This window comes from Sarcophilus harrisii, chromosome 4 (assembly GCF_902635505.1).
Source record: "Sarcophilus harrisii chromosome 4, mSarHar1.11, whole genome shotgun sequence".
Taxonomy (NCBI): Eukaryota; Metazoa; Chordata; class Mammalia; order Dasyuromorphia; family Dasyuridae; genus Sarcophilus; species Sarcophilus harrisii.
In genome coordinates this window covers 237,026,813-237,051,898 of record NC_045429.1, presented here as the reverse complement: position 1 = coordinate 237,051,898, position 25,086 = coordinate 237,026,813, and positions in this window count along the sequence as shown.

Below are 25,086 nucleotides of genomic sequence, written 5' to 3'. Positions count from 1 at the left end.
TTGCTATTTTTTTTTTTACTTCAAATGAAGCATAATATATTTGGTTCCAACCTTTTATCTTTATTCTGTGTGTCTCTACTTCAAATGTGTTTCTTGTAACCCACATATTGTAGGATTCTAGTTTGTGATTTGCTCTACTACCAGCTTCTGTTATATAGGAGTATTCATCCCATTCACATTCATAGTTATGATTACTAACTGTGTATTTCCCCCTATCCTGTTTTTCTCTTGTCTGTCTTTTTTTCCTTTCACTCTTTCCCTCCTGATCAGTGTGTTACCTCTGTTTATTACTTCATCAGGTCTGCCTTCTCTTCTATCAGTACCCCCTTTATGTAATTTCCTCCCCTCCCACTTTTCTGCCCTATAAGATAGATTTCTGCATTAAACTGATTGTGTATATCATTGTCTCTTTTAGCCAATACTGATAAAATTAAAGTTCAAGAAATGCTCACCCCTACTCTCTCATCTTTTTCTTCACTGTTAGATTTTTTTATTCCTCTTCATGTGAAATAAATTATACCATACTTCCTGTCCCTTCCTTCTGCATCCAGCCTACTCTTTCTCATTCTTTAATTATTTTTATGCCATTGCTACAAATGTACTTCATCCCCATACCTTCTTTCTATGTATATTACTTCTAACTATACTATTAATTGTACATTTTTTTAAAGAATTACAAATATCATTTTGCCATGTAGGAATGTAATCACTTCAACTTGATTGAAATCCTCATGTTTTCTTTTTTCTTTTTATCTTTTAGGCTTCTCTTGGGTATTGGTATTAGAAATCAAATTTTTGTTAGTTCTGGTCTTATGAAAACTTGAAATCCTTTTGTTTTATCTAATAACCATTTTTTTTCTTTAATATATATTTTGCTTAATTTAACTGGGAAGATATTTCTTAATAGTAGTACTATCTGTTTTGCCTTTCAGGATATTATGTTGTATGATCTTCAGTTCTGTAATGTTGCAGCTGCTAAATCTGCATAATCCTGATTATGGCTCTCTGATATTTTAATTGTTTCTTTCTCATCACTTGGAGTAGTTTTTCCTTGAATTGATAGCTCTGTGACTTGACTATAATGTTCCTTGGGATTTTTATTTGAGGATCTCTTTCTTGAAGTGACCAGTGGATTCTTTTAATGCCTATTCTTGCCCTTTTATTCCAGGATATTAAGGTAGGCTTTTGGGTTTTTTTTTGTTTTTTTAATTTCTTGAATGATACTGTCCAGGTTCTTTTTTTGAGTCTGACTTTCAGGTACTCTGTTGATTTTGACATTGTCTCCTAGATTTATTTTCCAGGTCAGTTGTTTTGTTTTTTTTTGGGTTTTTTTTTTTTTTTTTTTTTTGCCAATTACATTTTCTTCTATTTTTTTCATTATTTTAAATTTGTTTTATTGATTCTTGATGTCTCATAAGGTCATTAGTTTCCATATACCTGATTCTAACTTTTAATGAGCTGCTTTCCTCAGTTAGCTTTTGTACTTCCTTTTCCATTTGACCATTTGTAGTTTTTAAGCAGTTGCTTTCTTTTGCCAAATTTTTGGCTCTTTTTTCACAATTTTCTTGTATTTCTTTTCTTGATTTTTTTTTCTAATTCTCTTATGTTATCTTTTAAGTTCATTTTTGAACTCTTCCATGAGTCCTTTCTGGGCTTGAGATCACTTCCTATTTCTCTTTGGGGTTTTGCCCATAAGTATTTTGACAGTGATATCCTCTTCTGGGTTTGTGTGTTGATCTTCCCTATCACCATAATAATGTTATGTGTACAGATTCTTTTTTCTCATTTTTTTCTCATCCCTTTTTTTTTTAAACTTCTTTCCCTTTCTTTTATATATGAGTTCATTTCCTGGGGTGGAAGAAACACTGCTTTAAGCTTCTTGTGTCAGGGGCTGATTCTGGCTATTTACCTGGTGGTGCACTGATGTTGTCCTGAGGCCTATGGGGTATCCATTACATTGAGAGGTTGGGTGGCACAGGGTTGCTAGCACTGCTGGAGTTTATCAGAGTCTAAAACCTTACCTCATATTGAACTAAGGTCCATTATTGTAATAAAATATTTCTAGAGGAAACATGATTGCTATATCATTCTTTTGATTTCAAGTTACTGGTAGGATCCAAACCCTGAGTCAAACATGTTTGGAGAATAACACCAGAGAATTTTTTTTTCCTTCCTTCATATTTTTAGACAGCTGTCTTTCTGGCACTAAGTCACCATGAGGTTTCTTATCTTTGACAATGATTGACAAGCCAAAAGATGATGTTGGCAATTTTAAGAAGAATTTTTCCAGGCTATATTATCTCATAAAAATCTATAGGTTTCATTTTTATGTATTAACATTTAACTCATTACTCAATAAAGAAGTATTTGTTCACTTTTATGAAATAATAGAGTAAGGAGATATAGAGAATAAAGGGAATTTTTACTTCTTTGTTACAATAAGGCCTACCCTCCCCCTTCTCTTCTTTTTCATCTCCCAATTTAAAAAAATCTTGTGGAAAGAATTATACTAAGAAGGGAATTTTTATCACTATCATTTATGTCTTCACAACTAAGGACATGGAATTTTAAAAAACAGATTGTGAAAAGCACAACATATATGAACGAACATTTTGCTTTAAAATAAATTAGTTTTAAAAACAAATTAGAAGCTGTGTTGACAGAAATGAAGCAAAATTAAAATATTTGGTTTCTATTCTCTGCATATCAGAAAATGCTAAATATAGTATCCCAGCTGGCTTTGGACTCTGCAACTGAGCATATAATACTCAATAGAAGGACTCAGAATGCCCAATTGTGCCTTTGGAATATTGTGGTAAGTTATCTGGTATCCTTGGTGTATCTCACTCAGTGCCCTGAACTTCATCATTATCTATTGCTATGGATAATGGTATTATCCATTACTAATTTTTGCCTGGGGATTTAAAGAATAAAATTACTATTGAAGCGTAGTAAGGAAAGCCTGAACATTGACTGATGTGTGAAACATATATACATATAAGCAGCACTTTTTAAAAGTTTTTTTTAATTTTCAAAACATATGCATATAGTTTTCAATAATCACCCTTGCAAAATTTCATGTTCCAAATTTTTCCTCCCCTTTCCCCTAGATAGGAAATAATTCAATATATGTTAAGTATGTGCAATTCTCCTATACATATTTCCACAATTATCATGCACAAGAAAAATCATATCAAAAAGGAAAAAAAACGAGAAAGAAAAAATGCAAACAACAACAACAAAGTGAAGATATTACATTGTGATCCACACATAGTCCCAATTGTCCTCTCTTTGGATGCAGATGGCTCTTCCCATGACAAGACCATTGGAACTGACTTGAATCATCTCATTCTTGAAAACAGCCACCAGAATTGATCATTTTATAAACTTGTTGTCAAGTAGCACTTTCTAATAATCATGTTTGAATCATAGAATCTCAGAGGTGAAAAGAGCTAGAGAGGTCTAACACCATGCTTAAATAAAAATCCTCTTTATAATTTCCCCAGTGAATTGTCTTCCAGCTTCCACTTGAAGACTCTGAGTTATGGGGATCTCAATTATCTTCCAAAGTTCTCCAACATAGCTCCTATTTGGAGGAAATATTTTTTCTGTATTGAGACTCATCTACCTTTCTTTGATTCAGCCCATTGTTCTGTATTCTAACCAAACCAAACAATTATATTACCTCTTACATATGAAAGTACTTGAAGAAAAAATGAGGAAAGCTATTATAGTTAAGATATTTACCTGTTTTTAATCCCACAAAATTACTCCCATTTTCAATAACTTTTCCTTTTCTTTCTTTTTCTTTTCTTATTGAGACTGTCTTTCCATCTCACCTAGGCTAAAAGTACAGGAGTCATTCATGGCCCCATCCCAATATTAATTGGCTTTCAAGTTTGAACCAGTTTAATTTTTCTGACCTTGTTCAGTTCAAGTTTCATAATCTTTTTCAAAACTTATGGAAAAGTGACTCAGTACCTACACCTTTTAATTCTTTCACTTCATTGTAATTTCAGTCATGTGGGCCTAGGGAATGGAACTCATTGAGAGCCATCAGTCACTCTCTCATAGACTCTCATCACTTTAGCTTGATTATTTTTCTAAAATTTTAATTTATTTTTTGTTGCATTTTGAATTCCAAACTGTCTCCCTTCCTTCCTTCTAACCCACACCAAAGAAAACCAGCATTTGACACAAATATATATGTCCATACATCAGTTCTTTCTCTGGAGATGGATAGCATCTCACTTCATACATGCTTTGTAATTGATTTGAATATTCATCTTGCTCAGAATAGTTTAGTTGTTCATAGCTGTTTTTTGAACAATACTGTCATTATTGAATACAACACTGTCTTGGTTCTATTCATTTCACTTTTCATGCTTTTATGTAAATCTTTCCAAGTTTTTCTAAAATCAAGTTGTTCATCATTTCTTTTATATATAATATGTTATATGTATGTATGTATATACATGTATACATTTGTCTGTATGTATGTATATATAGTATTCTATCACAACTTTGTCACACCTCATTTAACTATTTTTCAGCTGATGGGCAATACTTTAATTTCTAGTTCTTAGCCACCACAAAAGAACTGCTGCAAATAGTGTAGAATATGCAAATTTGTTTACTTTTTCTCTGATCACCTTGGAAAATGGACCTAATAGTAGTATTTCTGGGTCAAAAAGTATGTACAGTTTTATAACTCATCAGACAGTTTTATAACTCATCAGACAAAACTCCAGATTGCCTTCCAAATGATTGTATCAGTTTAAAATTCCAAAACCAGTGTACTCTCCAATATTTGTCATTTTTCCCTTCTATCATTTTGCCATTCTGATTTGCCACTTTGATTTCTTCAATTTTTTTCTTCTCCTATTGCTATTGTATTCTAGTAAATTTTGAATAACATTGGTGATAACTGGCATTCTTGTTTCACTCCTGTTCTTATTGGGAATGTTTCTAACTTATCTCTGTTACAAATATTTCTTGCTGATGGTTTTAGATAGATGGAAAATAATAATAATATAAATATTTATTATTTTTTTGATTTGTTATTTATCCCAATCATTGTTTAAGATGGGGTTATTTTGTGTTTCTTTGATCTCTTATTAAATATAATTTTATTTCATTATGATCTGAAAAGGATACATTTAATATTTCTGTTTTTCTGCATTTAACTGTAAAGTTTTTATGCCCTATTATGTTGGTCAACTGTTGTAAAAGTGCCATGTATTGACTGAGAAAAAGACATATTCCTTTCTATTCCTATTTCTATTCCTATCCAATTCTCACTAGATGTCTCATATCTAGTTTATCTAAAATTCTATCCTTCTCTATGATTTATTTCTTTTTTTGTTACATTTATCCAATTCTGAGAGGGGAACATTGAAGTCCTTCATTATTATAGTTTTGTTATCTATTTCCAAAGCTATCTATCATTTTGTTATAGATATTTGTTATCTGTCATCTATCTATAGATATCTATCATTTATCTTTTCTTTTAAAAATCTAGATGCTATAGCATTTTAGTTCATATATGTTTAGTATTGATATTACTTCATTATCTTATATTACCTTTTTAATGTAATGTAGTATTCCTGATCATCTCTTTTAATTAAACTATTTTAGTTTTAACTTTGCCTGAGATCATTTTCACATCTATATTGTTTTGGGTTTTTTGTTTGTTTTGCTATATATGAAACATAATATATTCCACTCTGGCTCTTTCTTTTTATTTTATTCATGTCTCTTATTTTAAAATGTGTTTCTTAAAAAACAATATATATTGAGTTCTTTTTTAAAAAATTCATTATGCTATTTATTTCATTTTATGGGTGAGCATATTTCCATCCATCTTATTTTTCTCACTGTTTACCCTTCTTTCACTCTCTTTTTACCCTATTCCTCCTCAGAAGTCAAATTTACTTTTTCCCTGCTTGCTTTCCTAATCTACACATCCTTTTAAGAGTCCCTCTCTTATCCTATGCCTTTGCCTTCCTATTTCTCTATAGACTAAGATGACTTTTATATGCTACTAGATGTATATTACTCAATCTTTAGCCCACTTCTATTGAGAAATAAGTTGTCATACTACTTGGCCTGAACCTTTTTTCCCTTTCACTTTAATAGTTCTTCCTTTTGTAAGAGATAATTTTTTGCATTTTAAATCTTAATTTTTTAGGATAGCCTCATCATTTTCAACTATATATGGATATTCTTTCAAACTATTCTAGTAATGATAATATTTTAAAGACTTACAAATAACATTTTCCATATAAGAACTAAACAGTTTAATTTTATTAAATACCTTATAATTAGTATTTTATATGTATCATCTTATGTTTCTCTGATTCCTGTAGATCAAATTTTCTGTTCAGTTCAGATCTTTTCTTCAAGAATATTTGAAAACCCTTTAATTAATTAAATATCAATTTTTTTCCTTGCAGGATTATACTCAATATTTCTAGTTACAATATTCTTGGTTGCAAACCCAGATCTTTTATTCTTAATAATAGTACATTACATGCTCTTTGGTCTATTAATGTAGAAGCTGCTAAATCTTATATTATTCTTATTGTAGCTCCAAAATATTTAAATTGACTTTTTAAGTTATTTATAATATTTCCTCCTTGAATTGGGAGCTTTAAAACCTAGCTATAATGTTCCTATGAGTTTTCATTTTAAGATCTCTTTTAGGTGGTAATGGATGGCTTTTATTTTCAATTTCTATTTTACCCTCTAGTTCTAAATTCAGGGAAATTTTCCTTTATAATTTCTTGAGATATAGTGTGTCATCTTTTTTAAAATCATTTTCGGGTAATTCAATAATTTTTATATTATCTCTTTTCAATCTGTCCAGATCAGTTGTTTTACTTATGAGATATTTCATGTTCTTTTCTATTTTTTCATCCTTTTGATTTTATTTTATTATTTCTTAATGTTTTATAAAGTCATTATGTTTCCCTTGCCCAATTCTAATTTTTAAGTAGTCCTTTTCTTCCATAAGTTTTTTTTCAATTCTTTTTTCTAATTAGTTGAATTTATTTTCAAAATTGTTTTAATTTTCTTACATAATTCTTTTTTTTACCCTAATACTTCCTCAACCTTCCTTATATGATTTTAAAAGTCCTTTTAAGCTCTTCCAAGAATTCTTTTGTGTCTATTTTAGATTTTTCTTTGAAGTTTTATAAGTAGTTGTTTTGACTTCATGTTTTGACTTCTAAATTTGAATCTTTGTCTTCTCTATCACCATGGTAATTGTTTATGGTCATGTTCTTTTTCTGTTGCTTACTCCTTTATAATAGCCTATTTCTTGGCTATTGGTTTTATATTAGGAGTGGTCTCTGCTACCAAGGAATAAGTTTTGTTTTCTGAGCTCTGTCTAGGGGTCTCTGACTTTTGGATTCTTTCAGTGTTCTATAATCCTAGACCAAGTGTGGTCATTATTCCTCTGGCTCATGCCTTGGTCTAAAAGTGACTTCAGATACTCCTCTCCATCCCTGATTTCCAACCAGGATACCCAGCACCTTTGCTCTCCTGTGATTGCCACAACTAGCAGGGTCCTAAATCTTTCCAACTTAACTCATTGTTATATATTCCCTTTTCTTTCCCTATACCCCAAACCTAGAGCTGTGTCAGGTCAGCAGCCCTGGGCCTTATATTCAGAGTCAGTGGAGGGCTCTGCAATCTTACCCTAATCAGCTGCTAGATTCCCACACCATACATGGGGCCAAAGTTTGGGAAGATAAGACTACCTCAGATATACCTGCCCCTACCCCTGGGGCTTGCTGGGTTTTTTTTTTTTTTTTTTTGCTTTTTTTTTTTCTCATCTTTTATCAGTTGTACTGATGTTCGCATAATTAACTTCTTAAGAATATTCTATTTCTCTTGAAATGACTTCTTCTGCAGATAATTAAATCATTGAATATGACTTATCTTTTCTTCAAACATTTTTGAATCTTCTTTCTTCACAACTCTGATATATGCAAGATCACACCCAGCTTTTCTCTCCTCTTTCATAACTAACTCTGTGATAGATGGTCACTTACCCCCAAGGTTATATGTATCATTTCTTTTTCTCTAATTAGTTCCTCCTTAACAATAAGAGGTGTGCTGGAAAGTCATTTCCTTTATTGCTTTGTTCAGTGATGGGTGGAAATAACATTTAAACAAGTCCCAAATTTTTGAGCTGCTCTGCTTTTTAAATGAAAAAGTTTCTTCAGTTCTCTGGGCAGATGAATTCTTCTATGATCATATAATATCATGCCTTAGTAATAGACTAATGATCCATTTTTTCTAAACTCTTCATTTAATTCTTCCTCTTTATAATCCTTCTTAAATCCAATAGCAATATCTCTTGGGTTTCTCTCTCAGGTGATACTTGTTATTCTCACTACTAGAGAAGGCCCCATGAAATAGTGTTTAAAATACTAAAATTGGAGCTATGAACACCTGGATTAAACTTCAGAGACTGATAATGGACAAGTCCCTTAATTTCTCTGAATCCCAGGCCACTCTCTGAGAATATGAATTATAATCTGTATAGCTATAGGGTTCCTAAGGGTTCCTAGACAATTTCTTGAGTTCTTGGCATAATGACAGTAACAAAATCTGAGTCTCTGCTTTTGTCATCTAATCTTGTCCCTTCTTTCCTTTCCAGTATTTTACATTTTACTTTCTTACATGCCCTCTATACATATTTATGCTGGCCTATTTGATGTCCTTTTTATTTGACCCTCTATCTCCCATTTTTGCCATTGCATTAGCTGTCCTCTCATTTCACTTCTACCTACTTCCCTGTTTTTCTTAAAACCTCAGCTCAAATCTCACTTTTGTGAGAAAGCTTTTCCCATTCCACACAACAACTAGTGCTTTTGCTCAAAAAACTGGGAAGAAGGCAGATGAATTTTTTGAATTTATTTTTATTAAAGTTATTTATTTTCAAAGCATATGCATATAATTTTCAACATTCACCCTTGAAAAATCTTATGTTCCAAATTTTCCCCATCCATTCCCCCTGTCCCCTCACCTAGATGCCAAATAATCCAATATATGTTAAACATGTGCAATTCTTCTACACATATTTCCACAATTATAATGCTGTACAAGAAAATCAGATCAAAAAGGGAAAAAATGAGAAGGAAAATAAAATGCAAGCAAACAACAACAAAAAGAATGAAAATAGTATGTTGTAATCTACACTCTGTCCCCACAGTCTTTTCTCTGGCTGCAGATGACTCTCTTCATGACAAGACCACTGGAATTGGCCTGAATCATCTCATTATTGAAAAGAACCATGTGCATTAGAATTGATCATTATATAATCTTCTGTTGACATGTACAATGATCTCCTGGTTCTAATCACTTCACTTAGCATCATTTTATACAAATCTCTGCAGGCCTCTCTGAAATCATCCTGCTAGTCGTTTCTTACAGAATAATAATATTCCATAACATTAATCTACCCTAACTTATTCAGCCATTCTCCAACTGATGAGCATCTACTCTGTTTCCAGTTTTTTGCCACTACAAAAAGGGCTGCCACAAACATTTTTGCACATGTGGGTCTCTTTCTCTCTTTTATGATTTCTTTGGGATACAGGCCCAGAAGAGACACTGCTGGATCAAAGGATATTCACATTTTGATAACCTTTGGGCATAGTTCCAAATTGCTCCCCAGAATGGTTGGATCAGCTCACTGGGCCAACTACAATGTATTAGTATCCCAGTTCTCCTATATCCCCTCCAACATTCATAATTATCTTTTCTTGTCATCTTAACCGATCTAAGAATTGTGTAGTGGTACCTCAGAGTTGTCTTAAATTGCATTTCTCTGATCAATAGTGATTTAGAGCTCTTTTTATATGACTAGAAAGAGTTTCAATTTCTTCATCTAAAAATTGTCTGTTCAACTTTATGAGCAAAATTACAAACCACTTTTCACACAAATTAAGTCTGATCTAATCAATTGGAAAAATATTAAATGCTCTTGGATAGGGCGAGCAAATATAATAAAGATGACAATACTAACCAAACTAATCTATTTGTTTAGCGCTATACCAATCAGACTCCCAAAAAACTATTTTAATGACTTAGAAAAAAATAACAACAAAATTCATATGGAAAAACAAAAGGTCAAGAATTTCAAGGGAATTAATGAAAAAAAAAATCAAATGAAGGTGGCTTAGCTATACCAGATCTAAAATTATATTATAGAGCAACAGTTACCAAAATCATTTTGTATTGGCTAAGGAACAGATTAGTTGATCAGTGGAACAGGTTAAGTTCAAGGGACAAAACAGTCAACAATTATAGCAATCTAGTGTTTGACAAACCCAAAGACCCCAGCTTTTGGGATAAGAACTTACTATTTGACAAAAAATGCTGGGAAAATTGGAAACTAATATGGCAGAAACTAGGTATTGATCCACACTTAACACCGTACACCAAGATAAGGTCAAAATGGGTTCATGACCTAGGCATAAAGAATGAGATTATAAATAAATTAGAGGAACACAGGATAGTTTACCTCTCAGACCTGTGGATGGGGAAGGAATTTATGACCAAAGAAGAACTAGAGATCATTACTGATCACAAAATAGAAAATTTCAACTATATCAAACTGAAAAGTTTTTGTACAAACAAAACTAATGCAGATAAGATTAGAAGGGAAGCAATAAACTGGGAAAACATTTTTACAATCAAAGGTTCTGATAAAGGCCTCATTTCCAAAATATATAGAGAATTAACTCTAATTTATAAAAAATCAAGCCATTCTCCAATTGATAAATGGTTAAAGGATATGAACAGACAATTCTCAGATGAAGAAATTGAAACTATTTCTAACCATATGAAAAGATGCTCCAAGTCATTATTAATTAGAGAAATGCAAATTAAGACAACTCTGAGATACCACTACACACCTGTCAGATTGGCTAGAATGACAGGGAAAGATAATGTGGAATGTTGGAGGGGATGTGGGAAAACATTGTTGGTGGAACTGTGAATACATTCAACCATTCTGGAGAGCAATTTGGAACTATGCTCAAAAAGTTATCAAACTGTGCATATCTTTTGATCCAGCAGTGTTACTACTGGGCTTATATCCCAAAGAAATCATAAAGAAGAGAAAGGGACCTGTATGTGCCCTTTTTGTAGTGGCTAGAAACTGGAAACTGAGTGGATGCCCATCAGTTGGAGGATGGCTGAATAAATTGTGGTATATGAATATTATGGAATATTATTGTTCTGTTAGAAATGACCAACAGGATGATTTCAGAAAGGCCTGGAGAGACTTACACGAACTGATGCTGAGTGAAACAAGCAGGGCCAAGAGATCATTATATACTTCAACAATAATACTAGATGATGACCAGATCTGATGGACCTTGCCATCCTCAGCAATGAGATCAACCAAATCATTTCCAATGGAGCAATAATGAACTGAACCAGCTATACCCAGCGAAAGAACTCTGGGAGATGACTAAAAACCATTACATTGAATTCCCAATCCCTATATTTTCACCCACCTGCATTTTTGATTTCCTTCACAAGCTAATTGTACAATATTTCAGAGTCTAATTCTATTTGTACAGCAAAATAACGGTTTAGTCATGAATACTTATTGTGTATCTAATTTATATTTTAATATATTTAACATCTACTGGTCATCCTCCCATCTGGGGGAGGGGGGGGGTAAGAAGGGAAAAATTGGAACAAGAGGTTTGGCAATTGTCAATGCTGTAAAGTTATCCATACATATAACCTGTAAATAAAAGGCTATTAAATAAAATAAATAAATAAAAATTGTCTGTTCATGTCTTTGACCATATATCAATTGGAAAATGCCTTGAATTCTTATAAATTTGAGTCAATTCTCTATATATTTTAGAAATGAGACCTTTATCAGAACCCGTGAATATGAATTTTTTTTCCCAGTTTATTGCTTCCCTTCTAATATTGTCTGCATTGGTTTTGTTTGTAAAAACAAACAAACAAAAAAAACTTTTTAACTTAATATAATCAAAATTATCCATTTTGCATTCTATAATGTATCCCAGTTCCTCTTTGACCACAAATTCCATCCTTCTCCACAGATCTGAGAGACAGATTATCCTTTATTCTTCTAATTTGCTTATAATATCACCCTTTATGTCTAAATCATGAACCCATTTTGATCTTATTTTAGTATAGGGTATTAGGTATAGGTCAATGCCTTCTGCATTACTGCATTATTGCATTCTGCAATATTAATTTCCAATTTTCCCAGCAATTTTTGTCAAATATTAAGTTCTTATCTCAGAAGCTAGGGTCTTTGTGTTTATCAAACACTAGATTACTATACTCATTGACTATTGTATCTTGTGAACCAAGTAGATTTCATGTTATACTGAAATTCATATTACATTATATTGTAGAGTAGACTTTTATGTATTGTCATCTGGTTATCTGGACTAGAATCTCTTCTGCTTCCTTATCAACTAGTATTATTTTTTTTTTGAAGCATCCACATTTATAATACTGCATGTGGGGTGATAAGTGCCACTTTCTTTTTTTCTGAAAACTCATTAATTATCTATGCAAAAAAATCCATACCTATAAGCTTCTCAGGCCAGTATGGCCTTTTTGCAAGGGGAAGGTAATGATCCTGGGATCTATCTTTATGTCAGGGCTTAGGCATCATATTTAGCTCTGTTGCTCATCCTGTTCTGGACTTATATCATGAATCTAGTTATTAAACTCATGATATATTCCTTGTAACAAAACTATTGTTTTCACCTTTTCCCCATAAGACTTCCGAGAATAAGAGTTTTGACCCTGCATTTTATGACCCTCATCTAATACAATTCTCTGTACAGAATGTTGCTACTGCTATTTGGTCATTTCAGTCATACATGACTCTTTACGACCCCATCTTGGTATTGGTTAAGATAATAGGGTTTGCCATTTTCTTCTCCAGCTCATTTTATAGATGAGAAACTGAGGCAAACAGGGCTAAATGATTTGTATAGGGTCTATTAGATCTGCTAGTAACTGTCTGAAGCCAGATTTTAACTCATGAGGATGTCTTCCTGATTCCAAACCTAGTACTCTCTCCACTGAATCACCTAGTTGCACCTCTGCAGAGCAGGTATTCAATAAATGCTTAATGAATGTATTTCACAGTAAGGTCTTTAGCACCTGATCTCCTTTTTGCCAGTATTTGACTTCTGCTTCAAAAGTGTCTATTGTCAGAATGTATTAGTCTTTGGGGAAGGTAGAAGTTTCTTTGTGTTCCAAGTCCATGACTTTTTTCCTCATCATCACTTCAGCTCTCAGTCTAATGACTAGTTCTTCTACTCTTTTCTTATTCCTTATGCTCCTTATCCTCATCAAGAAAGGCTTTGAATGCAGTAGGGGATCATAAAATTCAAACTGTCTTTATGGATGAGCCTATAAGACAGAGACTAACTAGTAACATGGTAAAACTGTATAGATTACAAAATGGAGATAATCATACTTGTACCATCTTGTACAAGGCAGTTGTGCCTTTACAAACTGTACAAAAGTAGTATGCAAATGTAAACGTTAACATTTCCTATTTCTAAAATACATCAACTTAAACCCTAAGTCATTGGTGAGCAATACTCCAGTGTTTCCCAGAAGCATAACTAAGATCTTTCCCTAGAATGTACTCAAATTTGCCATTAAAAGCATTCTTAAAATAGATCAGATGAATCACCTTTTTAAAAAATTATTCAATGGTGGTGCAGAGTATTTAATTTCTGTTTAAAAATCTAGTGTGCATACACATGTATATGCTTATTTTCTAAATCTATGTAAATATACTTTTGCAATATAACATCTTCTTGACTTGAAGTCCAATATGCTACCCATTATGCCTTGCTGACTTTCTAAAGCTCTCTAAATTTAGTTCCTTTAGAGACTAGTTACTACTTCTGCAAGATGGGATAATAATACTTACACAATCTATTTAATAAGTGTCATTATGAGAAAAGTGTTTTATAAGCTTTTTTTAAAAATGAATCTTTGATTTTATTTCGTGTAAAGCAGCAGTTCTCAGAGAGTGATTTGATGACCCTGAGTGCAAACCTTTCAGAGTTCCATGAAGCCAAATCTTTTTCATAATACTAAGGTGTTTTATTTTCTAACATGATAAGTATTAATAAGTACATCTTACAAAAAAAAAGAGTTTAGGGTTTTCAATTTTTTTTTTTTTATGTAAAGGAGTCCTTTAACCAAAATGTTTGAAAACTGCTGGTGTAGGGAATTTCTTTTAAAGAAATTCCCACTACCAATATAGATAAGCCCCTACTCTAAGACTTATTTTCTCAAAGATTTGCCCAAGTTACTCAGAGAATAAACAATTATATAGGACCAACTATGTGTTTGTTGTTGTTGGTTGTTGTTGTTGTTGTTTCATTTCAGCTGTGTCCAACTCTTTATGCTCCTATTTGGAGTGCTAAGTATGGTGCAGTGTTTTTACAGATATTATGTGTAATGGGCTGAGGTTTGAGCTGATGCACTGAGGTCCCAAGTACATGAGGCTAGATAGTAATTGGGCTATACTCTATTAATATACATGATTGGATTAAGAATGGTCCCTGCCCACTCTCCTTGCAAGTCCTGATGTGTTGTATAGGAAATGACGATTTTGGTGGGTGGAGGCAGAGAGAGAGGGAAGAAGACAAGCTGGGGGAGATTGGGCTGGGTTCGAGACTCCGAGCTGCTGGTTGTGTGGCTGCTGGTCGAGCTAGCTTCTTGACTCAGCTGCACACATTGCTATCGCCGATTCTCTTCCACCTTCGATCCTTCTTCACTGAGAATAAAGACTGACGATTTTCCCCTAACCTGAATTCCTGTCTCGTGCTGATCTTAAAATACACGATCTTAACAATTATGGAACAACAATCCTATGAGGTAGGTCTTATTATATCCCCATTTTATAGTTGAAGAAACTGAAGCAAATAGAAGTCAAATAATTTGCCCAGGGTCATAAAGATCATAAAGCCAGTGTGTGTGTGTCACAAGTTGGATTTGATATCTTCTTCACTCTGAGACAAAGCTCTCTATTCACTGCCTCCCTCATAACCTTAAGGTATCTTATAAATGGGAGTTACCATTGGCTCATATTTTATTTATCTAGTCAGAAACACATTGAAAAGAAAATGTTGATAGTGAAGTAGATTTAATTAATTCTTCCAAAAAGTTTATTTTTCTTGGAGCTTAATCAGATACTTTTAATACAGCAAAGGAATTAGTAAAGTGGTTATATATTGCTATTAAAAATAACAGAAATATATATAATTACATATATATATACCATATATATGCTATATGGCACATGTTAAATATATAATTTATATAAATATATATAATAAATATAAATACATATATGTATATATAATTATACTATAAATTAAATAGCTAAAGGGGGTGGTATGATTTAATGGAAAGAACTTCTAAACAAGCTGGGGAAAAGCTCATCCTTAATAAGCAAAGTTATCCAAAACTTGAAGAAGTTATGTCAACTGTTATACAGATATAGCTTACAGTGATACCGCTAACAAATTATTTATACCTTTTCCTCCATTGTGATTTTTATCCATGCATCATCCTTAGAGAAACTACACAACTTATAAGCTTCTGATTGTTTTGTCATTGTTGTTGATATTTCATGATTAATGTTGTAGTCCTTAGGCTGTTCAATTGTTAACTCCCTTCCTTTCACCATTTCACCTCTTTTTCTGCTAATACATTTCCTGGATTTTAACACATTTTTTTTTAAAGATGAGCTTTTGCATTGAGGAATAGGTTGGGACCATAAAAAGAACTGCAGCACTTCCCAGTAATACAACCTAGATCGCTCTTGGTACTTTCTCTGTCTCTCACTTTCTGACTCTGTCTGTCTCTGTCTCTGTCTCTCTCTTTCTCTTTCTCTCTCTGTCTCTGTCTCTCTCTTCTCTGTCTCTGTCTATCTCTGTGTCTCTGTCTCTGTCTCTCTCTGTATATGTATATGTGTGTGTGTACCTGTTTCTGTCTCTCTTTATATATATATGACATATATATATATATATATATATATATATATATATGAAGTTGTAAATGTATATACTAATATAATAACTCATTTGGTTTGCCATCCAATAGTATATTCTAGTCTGTATTCTTAAACCATTGGGTTTTACCTGTGTGGATTAATAAACTTATTTTTGAGTGATCCTGGATCTCTTTGAAGAAACTCAGTAATATGAGAAGACTTAATATAATCAGTACATTATCATGTATAAGCTGGAGCACTTTCTGTTTTGGGGAATTTTTTCTATTTATATTTCATGTAGAAGTTACATATCTTCCATAATAGTCTATATAGCAAATACCTATGATGTACATAATATTTGATTTCTCTATATTAGCAATCATGGGATCATAGCTCAGAGTTATTTTAAGGTTCATATTATCAAGAAATCTTGAATTATATTTTTTCTTTAATTTTATTTTATTTTCTTATTGATTGATGACAGTGTTCACCAGAGATGTATTCAGTGAGATGATATAGTGGACAACGCACAAGACTGAGTATCAGAAAGACAATTTCAAATCTAGGTTGAGATATTTACTAGTTATGTGACTCTTGGCCTGTGGACATTCTGACTGGCTCAATTTCCTTAGTTGTAAAATGGGAATAATAGTAGTACCTACTTCTTCAGAATTGTTGTGAGGATCAAATAAAATAATATTTGTAAACCAATTAGCCCAGTGTCTGGCATATCATAAATGATTCTTTCCTTCCTTCTCTCTACCTTTATTCTACTTAACTTTATTTCATTGTAGATGGACTCCTGTAGATGAGGGGCCTCCATAGTCAGTATGCTCCTTGTAACAGTTCTTCAATTATTCAAGGACAATAAATTCCCCCTCTCTCTCCTCTCCTCTAATCCTTCCTCAAAGTTTCTGTTTTCCAACTTTTAATCAATTTTGTTGTTCTTTGCTAAGATTTCTCTGGTGTCTCTCCATCCTCAACTGTGAAGCCTAAACTCATTCTAAAGGCCCTAGCAATAAAATTTGCTGTACCAAGATCATTTGATTGACATATTGAAGGATCCCATAAAACATACTTCATTAGGATTTCCAAAAAAACCAATTTAGAACAAAAGGTCAGAGTCTACTGTTAGATTAAAGCAGATTTATTTGAAGAAATGTTTTCTATTTTTAAAAGGCAGTTTCACACACTCTACAAGATTTAATCAAGAGGCAGTACAAGAACAATACTAGTGGGGATTTACATTGAAACCCCCTATTCATCATTGATTGCTATATTCTCCTTCAGTTTCAATCTATGAGAACTTGACAAGAGGGACCAGGAAGAGGTAATTTTTACCCTTAAATCTCAAAGTATGCTCAGAGTAGATAAGCATTGGGATGTCAGATTAAAATCACTAAAGAAAGTCTAAAATTATTTAAGAATAAACATTTTCCCCCTCTTAGCATAGATAATAGAAAAAATGTTGCAAAAATCTCCTGTTAAAGACCAGTGTATATTCAGAGTCATGCATAGTGTGTGACCCATAATAGGAACTGCAGCGCATTTTGAATGATTGTTTCCTTATGACATATCTAGCAGAGCACTGGGATGCATTCAATCTTGTAATCTATTGGTAGCAGCAGTGGAACTAATACCACAAGTAATGACAAGCTCTAACCTGAACTTCATCTACATAGAAAAATTCAAATTCAACATGGAAAACTTTAATCCAAGCAAGAGAAAGAAATGAAGAAAAAAATGCAGGAAATTCCTCATGGCGTTCCCTTGTAAACCCGACCACAAGTTTTTGAATTTAACATTAAAAGTTAAATTTAAAATTTGAAGCGAGTTCTAATTCAATAGACTAGAGATGAATCAGTCAGCACCAAGGAGTCCACTTACTTTAAGCTAAGTCATTATCATAGCAAAGGCAGGTGAAAAATCTCAATTTAGAACTGAAGGAAAAGATTTTCTATTAATTCATGGGGAAAGAGTCAATTCCCTGAGTCTGCTGGTGTGCATGGAAGCCTACTATATTCCCTAAAGGAATAAATCAATTGTAATATGAAGTTTTGGCTTTAAAATCTATCTTAAAAATCAAAAGTAGAAATAAATATTTCCTTGTACAAGGCATGGCCAACTTTAGCTTGCAGAAGCATATAACCAATCTTAATCTCTCCTTTGAATTAGTACAAACCAGTTCTTAAAGATGAAATTTGCAAAGATACCAAAAAAAAAAGTCCCAAGCATATATAAAGGAATGTTAAAAGAAGATTTATTTATATGAATAAAAAATGATAATAATTAATATGAAGTACTTATACTTCTCATCTTTATTGCACAAATTAATTATATCCAAAACATGTTTTGACACTTGAAGCATACAAATGTTTCTTTTTACTGTCAAATTGTTTACAAATGTTTATATAACACAGACTTTGATGTCCATATACATATGGATTTTACAAAGATACACATTTCAGTGGGTAATGCATTTCCCAATAAATGCTTTTTTAAAAACAAAGTTACTAAGCTCATAGATTAGGATGCTATTGTAGATTATAAATGCCTTTTTGATTTTAGAAAGATATTTGCTAAGATATTTTATACAATTCTTATGGGAAAGATGGAAAGAAATGGACTAGCCACTATTAAATATGATTACATGATTTTAATAGTAAGACAAAAATAGTAGTTATTAATGATCCATTGTCAACTTGACAGGAGGTCTCTAGTGGAATGCTAGACAGATGTCTAGAAAAGAAGTTTGATCAAAAACTTGCTGGCCAATTTGGTGACCTGTCCAGGTACCATAATAAATACCAGGTACAGAACAGACTCTTTTTTGAAGGCTCCAAGAGGATCATGATTCACAGTAGTATGAGCATGACATATTATTAAGAGGTCACTGAAAACTCCAAAATGTTTAGCTGCCAGAATTTAGTTGTATGAATTCTGGTCAGAGAAGCTATTCCCTCCAAATCTTTGAAACAGAGCTGATTAGAATACATTCATTCATATTAGTCTCTGTATGTGCCTCTCTGTCGCTGACTCTATCTCTGTTTTTCTATCTCTCTTTGTTTTGTTGTGAGTCTGTCTCTCTCTTTTTCTCTCTTTATTTCTGTCTGTCTCTGTCTCTCTGTTTTTCTTTTTGTCTCTCTCTGTCTCTTTCTCATTGACATCATTGTATAGATTATTTTCCTGGTTCTTCTCACTTTGTTCTGCAACAGTGCATATGTGCATATATACCCAGGATTTTCTAAAATTTTCCTTCTCATCATTTCTTACAACACATTGGTATTTTGGTACACTTCATCCATTTGATTACATCTAGCTACACTCCTTTGATTTGACTGCACCCTCATGTTCTCTAGGTAGATAGGTCCTATACACACTCTCTTTTTAGCTTCCTGTTATATGTTGTCTTCCCCCATTGAACTGTAAATTCCTTCAGGGCAAGAACTGTCTTTTTTTTACTTATCTTTTACTTATATTGACTGAATGGAGCACAATGACTGTCATGTACTAGGTACTTAAAATGTTTATTGAAATAAAGAGAATTGATGTTAATGTGACATAATTTGTTTAGCCATTCTCCCAGGTGAGGGGCAGCCTCTTAGCTTCCAGTTCTTACCACCATAAGGAGAAGTAGAAATACTTTTGTACATACAATTCCTTTTAGTCTTTATTTGATTTCTTTGAGGTATGGACCTTATATTGGTATTTCTGAATCAATGGGTGTGTATATATCAATGACTTTTGAAGCATTGTTCCAAAGTGGTCTCTAGAATAACTGAATTATTCTAGATCACAGTTCATCATTAATATATTGACATAACCATTTTCCTGAAGACCTTTCAACATTTGTCAATTTCTTTTTTTAATCAATTTTGTCAATCTGATGAATGTGAAATAGAACTGCTTAATATTGTCATAACTGTTTATATCTTTCTGTGTGTACTTTGACTCCATTATGGGTTTTCTGTGCCTGTTTATTAGCACTTTGAATTTTTATACATTTTCTAAACATTCATTTGATACTTTCAATGTTTTGGTAAGAAATGGGGATATTATTATCTACCTTTGAGGAAATCTAGACAGAAATGGCTCTTTTATTACATTTGGAAACTTTTTCTAAGCAACTTTAACTGGAAACAAAGAGTTAAAAAAAGAAAAACAAATGACTCTCCTGAGATTGTTTCCCAAAATCAAACCCACATTATATAAGCCCAGAGTCTTGGATATTCCTGAACCAAACTCAAGAAAAAAAGGACTTTCCCTGTTCCACACCTTTTACTATCTTGTTTTTCCAAGTAATGGCTCTGGGGTATTTATTTAACTTCTTTCTTATTTATGCTCACTTTCAGGTGCCTTAAGTGATCCTCTTGGGAAAGGACATTTGATTCATGACAACCCTGGAGCCAGGATTACAGGCAGGGTGGTACAGCCAGTCAGTCAAGAACAAAAGTTGCAAGAAACCAAGATTCCTGGCACCCTAATCCCAGAAGCAATTGAACTAGAAAATGGGATTGTGTAGTGTAGGAACCTAGATAAACTATGAACCTAATCCCCTTATCCTCCCCAGAGCCTGAAATGATGCAAGGCAGGAAAGAAGAGGTTTATGTTAATATGTTTCTGATTGTACCTTGTAAAGTAAAGATTCTGTGGAAAAACTAATCTGTTGTTATTGTTTAATGGAACTAGAATTCAGGGAAATATGCCCCTTTACACTTAGGGAAACACCATCCATGGAAGCTGGAGTCATTTGTAGCAAACAAAGATATCCCCCAATTCTCTAAAGTGTACTGGAGATGGAGCAGGAAGGGATGGAGGGAGGAAATGGTAAAATCCAAGCTAAGGGTAATGACAATTTATAGCATGTGTTACTTTAATAATCATTTATCATATATGAGTAAGACAGTTAACAACAAAAAGTAGTGCACATTTATATAGCACTTTTAGGTTTGCAAAGCCCTTTTCTTTTATCCAGTTCAGTTCAAGGGTACTCTGAGTGAATTAGGATATTTTTCCTTTATATACAGCAAATAAAATTTACCAAAACAAATACTGCAAAAAATAGAAATGGAAATAGCAACTGAAGAGAGTACTCAAAGATGCAGGCATCTAGTCAAAGCACATTACCTCCACACCCATTTGGCAGAAGATTAAGGCTTCCATGATGGAGCCACAATAATTATTAATAAGAACATGATTCTGGAGACATTCATTGAACACTTTCATAATATTCTCAAAAGACTATCATCGATCACTGCTAAAGTCAATGACTTTTTACTTCAAATTAAAATCTATGTCTCTGGGGGCGAAGCCAAGATGGCAGAGAGTAGGCAGGTCTTTGTCTGAGCTCTTCTTGCCTTCTCTCAGAAGTTTTAAGCCTCTGAATGGGTTTTGAAGTGACAAATATTTGAAGAGTAACAAATATCCAGCAGAAAATATTTTGGAAGAATTTCAGGAAAGCTCTGTCTCAATTGGGCAGCAGTAGAGGTCCCAGAGCAGTGTGAAGCCACTGTTGCCTGTAGAGGAAGTTTGGGACAATGTCTTTGTACCCTAAGAGCAGAACTCAACCTTTAATAATGAGCAAAAAAAAAAAAAAAAAAAAAAAAAAGGGCTCTGAACATAAATAGTTTTATTATGGAGACAGAAAAAAAATTCAAACCCTGAGGATACTAAAAGAAAAATGTCTCCAGATGAAGCCTCACAGGGTGATATGAGTTGGTCTCCAACTCAAAGGGCTCTCTTAGAAAAAGTCAAAAAAGATATTAAAAGAGAGTTACAAGAAAAATGGGCAAAGGAAATGAGAGCTTTGCAGGAGAATTTGGGAAAGTAAACACAGAAATTATCTGAATAAAACTCCTTAAAAATAGATTTAGTGAAGTGGAAAAAGAATACAACTCCTTAAAAAATAGATTTGGCTAAATGGAAAAAAGAAAACAATTCCTTGAAAAACAAGATTAGTGAAATGGAAAAAGAACAACTCTCTAAAACAGAATTGGTAAAATGGGAAAAAAATCCAATGAACAAAACAACTCATTTAAAAGTTCAATTGGCCAAATGCAAAAGGAGATAAAAAGGTAACTGAAGAAAATAATTCACCAAAAATTAGAATTCATCAAAGGGAAGTGAATTACTTAATGAAACATCAAGAATCAGTCAAACAAAATAAAAAAATGAAAAAAAAAAAAAAACGAGAATATAAAATACCTCCTCAGAAAAACAACTGACCAGGAAAATAAAATCAGGAGAGACAATCTAAGAATTATTGGACTTTCTGAAAACCATGATGAAATAAAGAGCCTAGATAACATCTTTCAAGAAATCACCAAGGAAAAGTGCCTAGAACCAGAGGGAAAATATCCATTGAAAGAATTGACCAATCATCTCCTAAAAGAGACCCCAAAATGAAAATTCCAAGGAATATCATAGCTAAATTTCAGAATTATTATCAAGGAGAAAATACTGTAAGCAGTCAGAAAGAAAAAATTCAAATATCAAGAAGTCACAATCAGAATTACCCAGGACCTAGCAGCTTCCATATTAAAGGACTGAAGGGCCTGGAATCTGATATTCTAAAAGGCAAAGAAGCTTGGATTGCAGCCAAGAATCAATTATCCAGTAAAATTAGGCATTATCTTTCAGGAGAAAAGATGAACACTTAATGAAAGAGGAGGATTTCATTTATTTCAGGCCAAAGATGAACAGAAAAATTGATCTTTAAATACAGAACTCAAGAGAAGCATTAAAAAAAAAGGTAAAAAAGGAAGTGAAAAAAAAACATGGTTTTTTTTTTAGTTAAAAAATTTACATCTTTATATGGGAAATTGATATGTGTAACTCTCAAGCACTATATCTTTGTTAGGGGTATATTAAGAGTGTGTAAGTATAATTTGAATATATTGTGATGATATAAAAAAATCTATAAGTAAAAAGGGGATGTACTAGAAGAAGAGGAAAAAGGGAGGTAAAATGGGGTAAATTACATCAAATGGAGAGGCAAAAAAACCTATTACAATTAAGGGAAAGAAGAGAAGGAGAAAAACATTGTGTGAACCTTAATCTCATCAGATTTGGCTCAAAGAGAGGATATCAGATATATTTGATTTGATAGAGAAACTTATCTTACCCCATAGGGAAATAGGAGAGAAAAGAAAAGGGGGAGGCTAATAAAAGGGAGAATAGAAATAGAAAGGAAAAGAAATAAGACAGGGGGAGGGGCTATAAAAGGAAAGGCTGATTAAGGGAGGTGGTGCTTAGAAGCAAAACACTGAGGTGGATGGAGGGTGGAAAGGAAAGAGAAAAGTATAATTTGAGGAAAATAAGCTGATGAGAAATACAGAGTTAGTCATTTTAACTGTGAATGGGAATGGGATGAACTCTCCCAAAAAATGGAAGTAAATATAATAGACTAGACTAGACTAAAATAGACTAGACAGAATCCTACAATATGTTGTTTACAAGAAACACATTTAAAGCAGAGTGATACATACAGAGTAAAGGTAAAAGGCTGAAGCATAACCTATTATGGTTCACCAAAAGTATAAAGAAGTAGGGGGAGTAATCCTGATCTCAGATCAAGCAAAAGCAAAAATAGAGCTAATTAATATGGAAGAAAACTACATTTTGCTAAAGGGTACCATAGATAATGAAATAACACATAAGCACCAAGCGGTATTGCATTCAAATTCCTAGAAGAAAAGTTAAAAGAGCTTCAAGGAGCAATAAACAGCAAAGCTATACTAGTGGGGGGTGCCAACCTTGCACTAGTAGAACTAGATAAATCAAAGCACAAAATAAATAAGAAAGAAGTTAAGGAGGTAAATAGAATTTTAGAAAAGTTAGGTATGATAGTCCTATGCAGAAAATTGAATGGGAAAATGAAGAAATATACTTTTTTCTTGGAAGTATATGGAACCTACACAAAAATTCATGATGTATTAGGACATAAAAACCTCAAAATCAAATGCATAAAGGCAGAAATAGTAAATACATCTTTTTCAGATCATGATGCAATAAAAATTACATGTAATAAAGAACCAGGGAAAAATAGACCAAAAATTAATTGGAAACTAAGTAATCTAATCCTAAAGAATAAGTGGGTGAAATAAAAAATCATAGACACGATTGATAATTTCATCCAAGAGAATGACAATAATGAGATAACATACCAAAATTTATGGGATGTAGCCAAAGTAGTTCTTAGGGGAAATTTTATATCTCTAGATGCTTCCTTGAATAAAAAAATTAAGAGGAGATTAATGAATTGGGCATGCAACTAAAAAATCTAGAAAAAGAAGAAATGAAAGATCCCCAATTAAATACCAAATTTGAGATTCAGAAAATAAAAGGGGAGATTAATAAAATTTAAAGAAAACTATTGAATTAATAAGTAAAATAATGTTGTTTTTATGAAAAAAAACTAACAAAATAGATAAACCTTTAATTAATTTGATTAGAAAAAGGAGAAAAGAAAATCAAATTTAGTATCAAAAATAAAAGGCTGAACTTTTCACCAATCAAGAGGAAAATAGAACAATAATTAGGAACTATTTTGGCTAACTGATAATCTAAGTGAAATGGATAAACACTTGCAAAAATATAGATTGCCCGGATTAACAGAAGAGAAAATAAATTGCTTATACAGTCCCATTTTAGAAAAAGAAATTGAACAATCTACTAATCAACTCCCTAAGAAAATATCTTCAGGACCAGATGGATTTACAAGAAATTCTACCAAACATTTAAAAAATAGCAAAAGAAGGAATCCTACCAAATTCCTTTTATGATACAGATACTAATGCCTACTTAGCTAATATCTAAACCAAGTAGGTCTAAAACAAAGAAAGAAAATTATATATCAATTTCCCAAATGAATATTAGGGCAAAAATTTTAAATAAAATAGTTGCAAAGAGATTACAGCAAGTTATCACTACGATAACACACCAAAACCAAATAAGATTTATACCAGGAATTCAGGGCTGGTTCAATACTAGGAAAACTATTAGCATAATTGATTATAAAAATAACCACATTAACAAAA